The sequence below is a fragment of the Nycticebus coucang genome, chromosome 2 (genome assembly GCF_027406575.1).
Source record: "Nycticebus coucang isolate mNycCou1 chromosome 2, mNycCou1.pri, whole genome shotgun sequence".
NCBI lineage: Eukaryota > Metazoa > Chordata > Mammalia > Primates > Lorisidae > Nycticebus > Nycticebus coucang.
Genome location: NC_069781.1, coordinates 54,795,447 through 54,808,428, shown reverse-complemented (window position 1 = coordinate 54,808,428; position 12,982 = coordinate 54,795,447). Strand labels below are relative to the sequence as shown.

At 38.7% G+C, this 12,982-nt stretch overlaps 1 protein-coding gene across 13 annotated transcripts in view; it reads right to left on the bottom strand.

Annotated features, from left to right (window-relative positions):
* Positions 1 to 12,982, bottom strand: part of ELAVL2 (ELAV like RNA binding protein 2) — a 172,592-nt gene that overhangs the window by 122,710 nt on the left and 36,900 nt on the right. For 5 of the 13 annotated variants that reach the window (XM_053572990.1, XM_053573008.1, XM_053573038.1 and 2 more), the window contains one exon: positions 11,514 to 11,673. The exons of the other annotated variants lie outside the window; for them this stretch is intronic. The gene's annotated coding sequence lies outside the window, so the exon portion shown is untranslated. The remainder of the gene's footprint in view (positions 1 to 11,513; positions 11,674 to 12,982) is intronic. 13 annotated transcript variants of the gene reach the window in all.

Genomic DNA, 12,982 nt, shown 5'->3' with positions numbered 1-12,982 from the left:
AACCAATATAGGAAAAAGAAAATGCTTAGGTGAACTACTCCAAGGTACATTTTTAGCACATGTGACCTTCCAAAGTACTCCAAGTATGTATACGCAGATGTGTGGGCATGTGTGTATTTATAGAAAGTTAAGTGTTGAGAGTGTTATAAAAAAAATACATGAATAAATCATAGAATGTTAGTGCTACAAGGGACTTCCAAAAGCTAGTCCACAGTCTCAATTTTTAGGTAAAGAAAGCAAAACCCAAGACTTTTCCCAAAGTAAAACTTGCTAGTGATAAAACCTTGTCACCTTGTCATACAAGCTGGGCACGGTGGCTGACACCTATAATCGCAGCCCTCTGGGAAGCTGAGGCAGAAGGATTGCTTGAGTTAAAGAGTTCAAGACCCGCCTAAGAAAAGCGAGACCTCATCTCTAAAAAAATAGAAAAATTAGCTGAGGATGGTGGTGCACACCTATAGTCCCAGCTACTCAAGAAGCTGAGGCAGGAGGATCGCATGAGCCCGGCATTTGAGGTTGTTGTGAGCTGGGCTCAGGCCACATGACACTTTAGCTCAGGTGACAGAGACTCTGTCTCAAAAAACCCACAACAGTCGATGTATTCAAATCTTCAACTCCGAAAACAATCTCAGTTTCAATTACTCTAACTACATGGCTTAATTCTTAAATTTACATGTCCCCTAGAAAGTCCTCTTCTCATTATAATATATATTCTATGTTTTTTTTGTTTTCTTTTAAGGCTTTATGACTTCCAAAAAGCCATTAATATAATCCAGAGGTTCTCAAAGTATGGCCTAAGAACCCCTGAGAGTTCCAGATACCTTTTCACAGATTTGGAAGGTCAAAATAACGCCTTTTTCTCTCAAATGTACAGAGATTTCTAATGTTTATATATGATCTGATCCTGCATTCAGTCAGTTCCAATACACAAATTAAGCCAGACATTAAATAGGATGAAAAATGTTAAACTGTTACCTTTATCACTTTTTAGAAAAATAAACACCTTTAAAATATTTTTGTCAATATGTAATGCTTTTTGTACTTAACTTTTTAAACTTTCTCCTCTTAATTTCTTATATTGTAAATATTGATAAACATAACATAGATGAAAAAAAGATCTTTGGAGTCCTCAATAATGTTAGTGTATAAAGAGATCCACTGACAAAAAGTGTGAAAATCACTGGTCTAACTCATTAGTAAGTTTTTTTTTTTTTTTTTTTTGGTTTGTTTGTTTTGGGGTTTTTTGCAGTTTTTGGCCAGGGCTGGGTTCGAACCCGCCACCTCCAGCATATGGGGCCAGCGCCCTACTCGGTTGAGCCACAGGCACCACCCAGTAAGTTTTCTTTTATGGTGAACTCCTTTAGCCCATACATATAAACCTCAGAACAGCTTCCTACTAAGCATCCTGCTGATACCTTCAAAGGGACATTGCTCCAGCCCTGGGACCACATAAACTATTTAATACTTCTTACGCCCAGTATTAATTACACTTATTTATAAGAAAATGTTTTAATCACTTCAAAATCTTCTGATATAAATTTAAAAAGATGGTAGGGGAACTACGAACATAATTATATCCTGGTTCTCCGAAAAGATACTTTATAAAGCATCATCATAAGCTGTGTTTCATGCTGCTTACTTACTTTGGTTTAGAAAATGCCTCAGAATCTCAGGAGTTCTCCTAAAGAAAAATATGCCAACAACATCTTTTCATTTTCATGTGGTGGCTTGCACCATAGTCAGGCACCTAAACATGTCCCGTTTTCCCCTGGAAGTTCTGGCTGGCCCCTTTCTCTCCAGAGCACTTCCCCCACATTAGGCCAAGTACCTTAGGCTTTTTTCACACTAAGCCATGCTACAAAATTGTCCAGAATCTGGCTGACTCAAACAAGAAACAAAAATGTTCCTGAATGGGCTTCAAGGCCCCCAAGAAACCCAACCATCCCTGTCCCCTAATAATCAAAACTACTTCCTGCTTCCTCTAACACTCTTCTACAAAAAGTCTCCCTTTTCTTATATAAAACATCCCCACCAAGTACCACTCACATCTGCCTTGTTTCATGGGTCTTCTCCCAACGGTTGCAGCAGCTCTCATCAATCCCCCCATCTCATAATCCATCTCTTGTGTTTCCTGACTAGTCTGCTCAATGGACTTCAACAGCTTAAAGCCCCATCCTCATACCTCTGAACTCCCAAAGACCTAGAATAATGCTCAGCTCAACACACGTTACTGAGTGCTAATGAACATTTAATGCTGAGAACCTATGAAAATGCTCTGAAAAACACATGGGGGATTAGCTTTGGAAGTAACGAGTAATTTCATTTTAGTAATATTTTTGCATATTATAAAATATGTATCTGATGCAGAAAGAGCATAATCATGTAACTGTATAAAAGACACATCTTTATTTACTCTAATCCATACACAAAAGGTCCAACAGTTTCATGAATTTGAATGTTTTCAAAACAAATACAAACATATATACAAGCACAGATGAGGAAAAGCAAATATTTTTAATACATACAGAGAAAGACTTTTCTAAATGCTCTTTGCACCCTGCCTCTTATTTTCCAGTATCAGCACATAGAGAACTTGTTTTTTATAGATGATTATATAATAGAGATATACCCTAATGAACCAATCCCACACTGATGAACATTCCGCAATTTCACTATTTCAAACATTGCTTACAACAAACACCATGTATGGGAAAAGCAAAAGCATAAATTTATAAGGAGAGAAATTGCTGGTTCATAGTCTACTTGCATTTTTAATTACACTAGTTGATATCATTCACAATCACACCATGGAATCACCTTTTTTTAAAAAAAGGAAACAATACAGCTGTGTAGAGCACTGTTTTTCAACCTTATCTCCCCGCATACTTGAACCTATAAACTTCCAAGGCACTTAAATAATGTTGATCAAAACAAACAAAAAAAAGGGTTAAAAAAATACACTTACTGTGCTTTGAACTTCTCTTGAAAATAATTTAATTAATGATCCTTACAAATTTTTGTGGCACGCCTAAGATCCTCTTACAGCACGCTGGTTGAAAATCACTAGTGGTAGGGGAAAGGAGATTTGGGAGAAAAGCAAACAGCTTATGCATCCAGACTCACCAAATATTATCACTATTCCTAAGATATTAGGCAACGCTCTTTTTGTTTTTAAGAGACAGTGTCTCACTCTTGCCCCGGCTAGAATTCCGCAGTGCCATATTACTGCAGCCTTGAACTCCTGGGATCAAGCAATCCTCCTGCCTCAGCCTCCTGAGGAGGTAGGCCTACAGGTGTCTGCCACAATGCTTGGCTGATTTTTTTTAAAGTTTTTCTGAGAGATAGGGTCTCATTCTGTTGACCAGGCTGGTCTCAAATTCCTTGCCTCAAGTGATCTTCCTGCCTAGGCCTCCCAAAGTACTGGGATTTCAGGTATGAGCCAACACGCCTGACCAAGCAACACATTTTTCAGCACCAGTTCTGAACTTGTAACATCAGAGCGTGGGTGAGAGCTTTTTAAGCTGTAACATTCTGATGTCACTGAATTTGTTATACATAAGAAATGAACATTAAATATTAAAACGAAATGCTTACTGTCATGGGTTGCCCAGAACAAATGAACAAAAGCTAGGAAAGTCAAATTGCTGCACAGGGAAAGCAAATGCTCTGATAAAACCCCTGCTAGGAATTTGAAAATGGAGGTGAAATTGAGACTGAAGGGAATGAACTACTTAAGACAAAAAAATTTAAAAAGACATTCCAAAACTGACAAAAAAAGGATTTTAATCATTTGGAAGGTTGCAAAGTTTAAAACAAACCACATCTCAGTAGAAAAAATGGCTAGAACAACCCAAGCCAAAGCACCCTGATGGCTACTAATAAAAAGTTACAAACTACACTGTCAAGTTTACCATTTGAGAGGGTGGATGTTAACAGGAGATATGATTTGCTATGCTATGTAAAAGTCTTCATTAACAAGAAATGACAGGGTTACAACCCTGCTGCTGATAAGCTGCCAACATAACTCGAGGTCTTCAATGAAGGGCCATCCATTTAACATACTGCAGCTTTAAAATGACTTGCTTTAGAACAAACAGTTCTATGTCAAGGATACCAGATGGAGCTGCTGCTGTACCATAGACTTCCTGTGCGCATGCGCACAGGCATGAGCCAGGTGTACACAACAGGAGAACCCAAAGCAATAATCCTTAAGGATAGCCATCCAAGATTACAGCATCTACTTTAGACTTCAACTTCTCTGCTTCCAAACAGACTCAAGAGTTGAACAGAAAGCAGACATTCTTCTGACCACCAGGCAGTTCACAAAGCTTCTAAATGATTGGCCCAGCAGTCATCCCCAGAGCCTGCCTCTTTATCCCTGGCAAACAGCCACTGTAGTCCAACCCTGAAGCAGCTATATTTTTTAATATGATATGCTCTGAAGCTATATAAACATGCCATAAATATATGTAAAAGGAATAGTTTCAGCCTAGCCAAAGTGGTTACAGAATCATCACAGCATGTCTTTTTCCCTGGGGTCCAAGTAAACTGTTAAACTTATCACCTAAAGACAACAAGTATTCACAGGGATTGATGGAGAGCAACAGCACTGTTAGTGCTAGCTTGTCTAGCATCCAGCACTTAGTTACTATCTAATTACTATCTACAGCAGGGGTCCTCAAGCTTTTTAAACAGGGAGCCAGTTCACTGTCCCTCAGACCACTGGAGGACCAGACTATAGTTTAAAAAAAAAAAAAAAACAAAAAACTATGAACAAATTCTTATACACACTGCACATATCTTATTTTGAAGTAAAAAAACAACACAGGAACAAATACAATCACACCGCCTCATGTAGCCTGCAGGCCGCAGTTTGAGGATGCCTGATCTATAGCAATAAGTGATGTCCATAAAAACACAGAAATGCTTCATACAGTTTAAAATATTAAGAATTTTTATTGGCCAGGCCCAGAAGTTCATGCCTGTAATCCTCCCACTCTGAGAGGCAGGTGGGTGGTTAAGCTCAAGAGTTCGAGATCAGCCTGAGCAAGAGCAAGAAACAGTCTCTACTAAAAGAGAGGCATTATAGCAGAGGCCTGTAGCCCCAACTACTCAGGAAGCTGAAGCAAGAGGATTGTCAAGTCCAAGAGTTTGAGGATGCGGTGAGTTATGATGCTACAGTACTATACCCAGGGTGAGAAGGTGGGACTGTCTCAAAAAGAAAAATAAAATAATGAATTTTTATTAACTCCAATTGGTCTAATACATCTGTTATACATGGCAACATCACAGCAACCAGAACACCAAGGCTTACTATACCATTTCTTAAGAAAATTGAATGCAGTATTTATATTTAGTATATGCAATTTTATAATTTTAAGCTTTAAGAAAATAGAATCTACTATGCTTAGGGAACAAAGTTCTAAGACAGAATCACTGACATTAAGGAACTTCTAGTTGAAAATACCTGTAACATTTGGGCGGCGCCTGCAGCTCAGTCGGTAGGGCGCCGGCCCCATATACGGAGGGTGGCGGGTTCAAACCCGGCCCCGGCCGAACTGCAACCAAAAAAATAGCCGGGCATTGTGGCGGGCGCCTGTAGTCCCAGCTACTCTGGAGGCTGAGGCAGGAGAATCGCCTAAGCCCAGGAGTTGGAGGTTGCTGTGAGCTGTGTGAGGCCATGGCACTCTACTGAGGGCCATAAAGTGAGACTCTGTCTCTACAAAAAAAAAAATAAGAAAATACCTGTAACATTTAAGGAGTACCCTAGAAATTCAAACCAACTTAAAAAGCCATTAAGAGCATAAACACCGGGGTGGGACCTGTGGCTCAGTGTGTAGGGCGCTGGCCCCATATACCGAGGGTGGAGGGTTCCAACCCAGCCCCAGCCAAACTGCAACAAAAAAATAGCCGGGTGTTGTGTGGGCACCTGTAGTGTTGTGTGGGCACCTGTAGTCCCAGCTACTTGGGAGGCTGAGGCAAGAGAATCGCCTAAGCCCGAGTGCTGGAGGTTGCTGTGAGTTGTGAGGCCATAGCACTCTACTGAAGGCAATAAACTGAGACTCTGCCTCTTAAAAAAAATATAAAATATATCTACATACACGCACACACACCCCCAAGGCAATGGGAAGTTGTTAACTCCTGCTGCCCTCTTCTCCCTCACCAGCCCCTTAACTCTAATCCCTGCTGTCTGCGGAAAGCCAGAAGAACCCTGAGAATTTGCCTTTCCTGAACTAAAACTTGTTTTACTTCTCTCCAAATTCCATCAGGAGTAAAAGTTACTGTGAATATTTTCAATGTCTTCTTTCTGCACCAGGAAGGAAAAGAGTCTGAGCTGTAAAAGCTGTGATGAAGAAAGATCCATGTAAAAGAAAAAAAAAATGCTATATCCATGTAACAATCAATTATACATGGTACAAACTATAATAAAAAGCATGTAGTGTCTTCTAAAAAAATCATGTAATATTAAAACACCATGTAACAATGAAAACCAAACTTTTAGTTACCAGAGTCCACCTCTCCGAGGAAACTGAGAATACACTCAAGTGTAACGATCTAATAAGCAGGACAGAAAGATTCTATTTTAAAATATCATGTCACACTCAGTGTACTGTGTAGTTCTGATGATACGTGTGAATGAGGAAACCAGGCAGATGGAGAATTCACTCCCTCATCTTCCATAACCTCTTTTTTTCTTCATCTTTTCTCACCCCAACAAATGTTTTAAAGACAATTTCAAATTAATATGGTATTTCCTTTTAGTTTAAATTTAAATGAATCCTAAGAGAAACACAGTATGGCAAAGAAATAAGGGGTTATATAAAAAATTATTCACAAAGTAAACAGCCCATTCAATGACAAAATACAACTATAACACTTTGGATGAATCCTTTTTTTTTTTTCCTTTCTTTTTTTTTCTTTTAATGACAAGGTCTCATCATATTGCCCATGTTGATCTTGAACTCCTGGGCTTAAGCAATCCTCCCACCTCAGCCTCCCTTTAAGTAACCGGGGCTACAGGTGTGCCCTGCAGCACCCAGCAAATTAGTACTATCCTTAAAGCCAAGCAAAAAACCTAACAGATCCTCCTCTTAAATTCTTATTGCCTCAATATAATGGGAACGTATTCTCCAAAAAAAAAAAAAAAAAAAGGATAAATTCCAAAACCAGACACCACACATTCTTAAAGTCATGGGGTGAAGAGAATAAAGGATGTAGACAGTGCAAATCTCACTGCTGGCCTCGGCACTCACTGCATAGTTTTTAGAGTAAAAGCTGCCTAATTGTTGTCCTTAAAAAAACATTAAAATTTGTTTCTCAGCAGTGTATGGTGCCCCATGATTGCATTAATGTACATAGCTATGATTTAATAATAATAAAAAAAATAAAACAGGAAAAAAAAAAGAAGCAGCAGCAGCCAGATCAATGGTGGGACCCAGGCTAGGCAGCAGGGATCAGCTCCAGGTCTCAAAATTCACCATGAATTTATCAAGGAGGAGGGAGTTTAATTTTAGGACCCCTCTCTATCCTAATATTCTAATGCCTATAAAATTAGAAACTGAAATGCCTTTGAGTAAGGCAGGAAGATGGAAGCTGGGAGGGAAATTAAAATTAACAAATGACCTTCCCTAATCTTCCCTCATATGAGGACAGGAGCCCCAAAGGCTCTTTTACTTGCACAGCACAAATCACAATTATAAATAATTCCTAGAAATTTAACATACGTCTCCTCCAATAAATTCTAAGTTCCATATCAGCAGAGACTATACTGTGTTCACTACAGTATTCTCAATACCTAAATGTGGCATATAATATGAAAAATATTTACTAAACAAACTTTATACAGGAAACCAAGAGATTTTTACAAATAAGATGGCAAAGTAATTGTCCTTTTAACTATTTTGGGCAGAAAAGGTTAGATCAACAATCAAAAACCTGAATGAATGCACAATCAAGAAGTTAGCAAAATGCCACTAAGGTCAGGAGACCAGTCACAAAATTTTTAATACTAGGAAGGTAGAGATCTAGAGAAAAAAAGTTTTAAAGGAGCTACTAATAAAAACTTTAGATTTGCCAAAAAAGTATCCTGAACATTCTCAAGTACTCATAGGCTATTTATTTAATAAACTGCCATCAAATTTGTCTCACTTTGATACAATAGGAAATAACAGGAAATTGGGGAAGATAAATGTCGGCCATAATGAAAAATTCCTTATGAATAAAGTTTCATAATATTCCTTAAGGAGGCTCAGCACCTGTAGCACAGTAGTTAGGGTGCCAGCCACATACACTGAGGCTGGCAGGTTCAAATCTGGCCCGGGCCAGCTAAACAACAATGACAACTGCAAGAAAAAATAACTTGCTGGGCATTGTGGTGGGTGCCTGTAGCCTCAGCTATTTGGGAGGCTGAGGCAAAAGAATTGCTTAAACCCAAGAGTTGGAGGTTGCTGTAAGCTGTGATGTCACAGCACTCTACCCAGGGCAACACAGTGAGACTGTCTGTCTCAAAAGAAAAAAAAATTCCTTAAGGAGACTTTGAAATAAACATGACACCCAAGACCTGACAACAAGTCCCTAAATCTCCTTACAGGTCTGACTTCCTTAGGGTATTGGAAAACTACAAAAACATGTAAATAAAATCTTTGGCACTCTAGGCCAAATTTAAGAAAACACACATACAGAGAAATTAGAGGAGTGTTGCATACTCATTAAGGTCAAAGTTTAAGACCTTATTTGCCTATAAAATAGAATGATGGAAAATGCCACTCAGCTTTCAATTCTTAACAATTAACTTAACTTCTGCTTCCATTTTGTGAAGTTCTAAAGTATAGCAAAACAGTACAGGGTATCTTTGGCAGGCTCCCACCTGACAGCTTTGTGTATAGCCTATTGGGTCAATTTTATACCAGAGGCACCTGCTTGAAATATGTAGGAACAATTTGATGACCTTATTTTCTTAGTTTTAAACCAGCTTCACATAACACAAGGATATTTACTAGTCTAGAACAGTGGTTCTCAACCTGTGGGTCAGGACCCATAGGAACTGTATTAAAGGCTTGTGGCATTAGAAAGGTTAAGAACCACTGGTCTAGAAGGAGTAAGATATATGCACAGATAATAAACCAAAGAATATGTTAACATGCAGCTATTTCAGCTTCTCAATTCTAAGACGTTTTGGATTGAAAGATAGTGTTACTAACCTCACAGCTTTGGGGACAAAAATCACTACAATAAGCGGATATAGCTATGAAACCAAAAAAAAAAGTAAAAGTTGCACACGTAAGACATGAGGAAATATGGTATTAGTTAAAACAATATTTTTTGCTAAAATTCCCCTATAGAGATGAAAATTCTAATAAGATCACCTATTATTCATGATTTACTCATCTACAGATGCAAATAATTTTCTCAATTATCACACACTATATTAACTTTTTGTTTTTCCTAAAGAGACAGGGTCTTGTGTTGTTACTGAAACTGGAGTTCAGTAGCACGACCGCAGCTCACTGCAGCTTTCAACTACTGAGCTGGAGCAATCCTCCTCCCTCAGCCTGTTCAGTAGCTACGACTAGAGGAATGCATCACCACACTCAGCTAATTTTTAAATTTTTTGTAGAGATGGGGTCTTGAGAATTGTTCAGACTGGTCTTGAAATTCCTGGCCTCAAGGAATCCTCCTATTTGGGCCTCCCAAAGTACTGGGATTACAGGTGTGAGCCACTTTGCCCAGCCTATATTAACTCTTCATAGTATTATCTCTATTCCAAACTTCAAGAGTGCAAGTGACTTTAACAAAGACTTCCTGAATTAGGGGTGATAAAGTAATGAACAACACAGATGACTGCTTTCTGGGGAAACACAAGATTATATTAAATTGCTATTCTTTCTCATCCACTTACAATCAATTTTTATGACAGTAAAGCTGCAGGAACATTACTGTCACAAAGTTCAATGTGACAGCTTACTGGAGAAAGATGAATCAAGAACAATCTTGACTGCATAGATAATTTATTGATTCAAATTTGGACCCTGCATATCCTATTGAACATCTGATCTGAGATTTTTTTACTCAAAACTTTTTGTTGCCGGCTACTTCTAAAAGCCCACCAGATTTGGAACTCATTCATTTAAAAAGCCTAACATTTAAAGAGTAGACTTTATAAATTTACTACTACAGTAAGCCAGGATTATCTCAATGTCACCTTTGCCAGGAATAGAACATACAGTATTTCAATCTTCTTTCCTGATGTTAACAGCATCCTAAAATAATTCTGAAGACAGTGTCTTCATATCCTTGCTTATAGAAAATAACCAATCCATACCTCTTATGGTTCCAAAAAGTAATCCTGTAAGTCAGGATGCCAGCTGGCATCAGGAAGACACCAGTCTGTGATGGAATCACTTCCAGAAGTCACCTAGTCACAGACCTAAAATAACCCAAGGTCAGAATCCTGGCATTGAGGAACAAGTTCTGGGCATTCTCCTGGGAGTGCTGCAGGGACTAGAGTGAAGCTTTAAAAAAAACAAAACAAAACAACAAAACAAAAAACAAAGGGACAAAACAGCCTGGAATTAGAGCCTTCCACTCAGGAACCAAACAATTAGGCCTGAAGGTGAGGTACAGGTGCTGCTGGGGCGAAACCTTTTCATGTTACAAAGCACCTACAATAGAAGCAAAACATCTCAAACATTAAAGCTGAGCTGCCTCTTGGATCTGTCTCTGATCTCAGTTACCTTAACCCTCAGCCAGCAAAACTACCAGAAGTCAAAAGATCATTTTGGAGTCCACGGAAAAGAGTCAGACCTGAGCCTCCCTTCCTAACTCAGTCACACCACTCGACCTCTGAGCTTCATTTTCCTCATCTACAAAATGGTTATCTTAAGGAGCTATGGTCAGGGTCTGTAAGGACAAACACTGGGTGCCACCACCATTACTGGAGGAAATGCTCCTTCTTCTGGTTCCTTAATCTTGGGGAGTGGGGGGTGCACCACCTGGAATTGATAATTCCTCAAACTTTCCTGTCTTCCTAATAGTAAAGTCAGTCAGCAACTAAAAACAGGCAGCTGTGTGCTGCCCCATCCCAATACATTGCCAACTTGACTGTCCAACACAAAATCTCTTACTCTAATTGCATAGAGTAATTACAGTAATTCAGAAGTTTCTTTAGAAGTTGTACAAAAGGAAAACCAAAATAGATCTCTTCAACCTTCTTCTCTAGATCACAAACGATGCTATTCACTATGAGACTGAACTTTCCCCCTACTGTCCAAAAACATTTATAGATCAGCCAAACTCCTTGTAAAAGGGGGGGGAAATAAAAGTCCAAGAAGCAAGAATACAAATTATTCCTCAAATAGTCAGTTCCAACTGAGGGAATGAATCTCTTCAGCAAACCAAGAAGATACCACAGCATGCAGGCTATTTAATTATCTTTCAGATGTTTAAAAAAAAATGTAAATATCATTAAGACAGAAAAGCAACAGGCCAGCCTGAAAACAACAACGAGAACTCACGTTTGAAAGCTACAGTCAGCAGCCCAGAGAATGCACACTCCTGACGGACCTGGCCTTTAGGCATCCACTAAAGTCATCTCCATCGATGACTCAAGGAGAAGGAGTAAATCAATCCTCTTAAAGCATCCAAGCGTCTGATCTGTTACCTGCTTCTTGCTTCCTAAGAGGAAGGAAGCCAAAAAAATGTTATAATCAATTTGCCTTTTTCTATGTGTTTTAAAAAATAAATGTTATACCCAGAGGTTGCTGGCATATAATGCTGCTGAGAGAATAAAATTCTGGGGAAAGGCTGGGGCTTCATGTAATTTAACAACACAGGTGCCTTGGATTGGTTCTTCAGGGACAACAGCAGAATTAAGACAGTTGCAGTTCTCTCTCTCTCCAGCCACAACTTAAAACTTGGCAGGTTTTGCATAAATGTTTTTCACCTGTGACTTGGCACCTGGCAAATGAAGAAATACAGTTGCTTACACCATAAAAGAGGGAAGCAAAAAGAACAAAACAATATGGAAGGAAGGGGGTTAGGAACAAGACCCCCAAAACAAAAGAAATAGACAAAATGGACCAAGAAAAGCCACGTTACTCTCCCCAAAGCAATATACAACTACCTGGCCTACCTTCAATGCCCAGACTACAGAGATATGTCCCTTTGCTCAATTTTCAAGCACTCGGTTTATGCTATTAAACTCGGAGTCAGGAGAGAGAGACAGAAATATGATTTTTTAATTATCATTTTCTACCTCATCTTAAGCAGACAAAACAAGGACTATAAAGGACATTTTGTAAATTTCTTCTCTCAGTAGCTAGCACACATGATGGAACGCTATTACACAACATTTCAGGCTTGAGTATAATCACAATACAAAAACATGAAGAAATTTTTTAATGTCCTTTAATAAAAGCAAATAAGTACTAGTTAAAAAAATTAATTAATTTGGAAAAGGTCTAAACTCCAAATTAAACTACCAACCCACATATACCAAAGTTATTCTTACCGCATGAAAATGATTCTCTATCTTGAGGGAGATAAAACATGTTTGTTTATACTCAATTCTCCATTCCCACCCAATAACTAAGACACTCTGGAGGCCCCTCGACCAGATGCTGCAGGGAGCAACAAAGGCAAGCAACAAATTCATCAAAAGAATCCATGTAATCATAGACTACGCTCAGTACCAAGAATTATTATTATTTTTTTTTTTTTGCAGTTGTTGGCCGGGGCTGGGTTTGAACCCACCACCTCCAGCATATGGGGCAGGCACCCTACTCCTTTGAGCCAGCCACAGGCGCTGCCCAGTACCAAGAATTTTTTAAGTGTCTCATAAAAATAAGTGCAGAATTTATCTACCATATCTTTTTTTAAATGTAGTTAATTCAAAATTATTTTAAGTAAGCATACACTTTAACCCACACCCCAAATATAAAAAAAAAAAAAAAATGGGGCTGTAGATTGTGCCAATTTTTAAAAG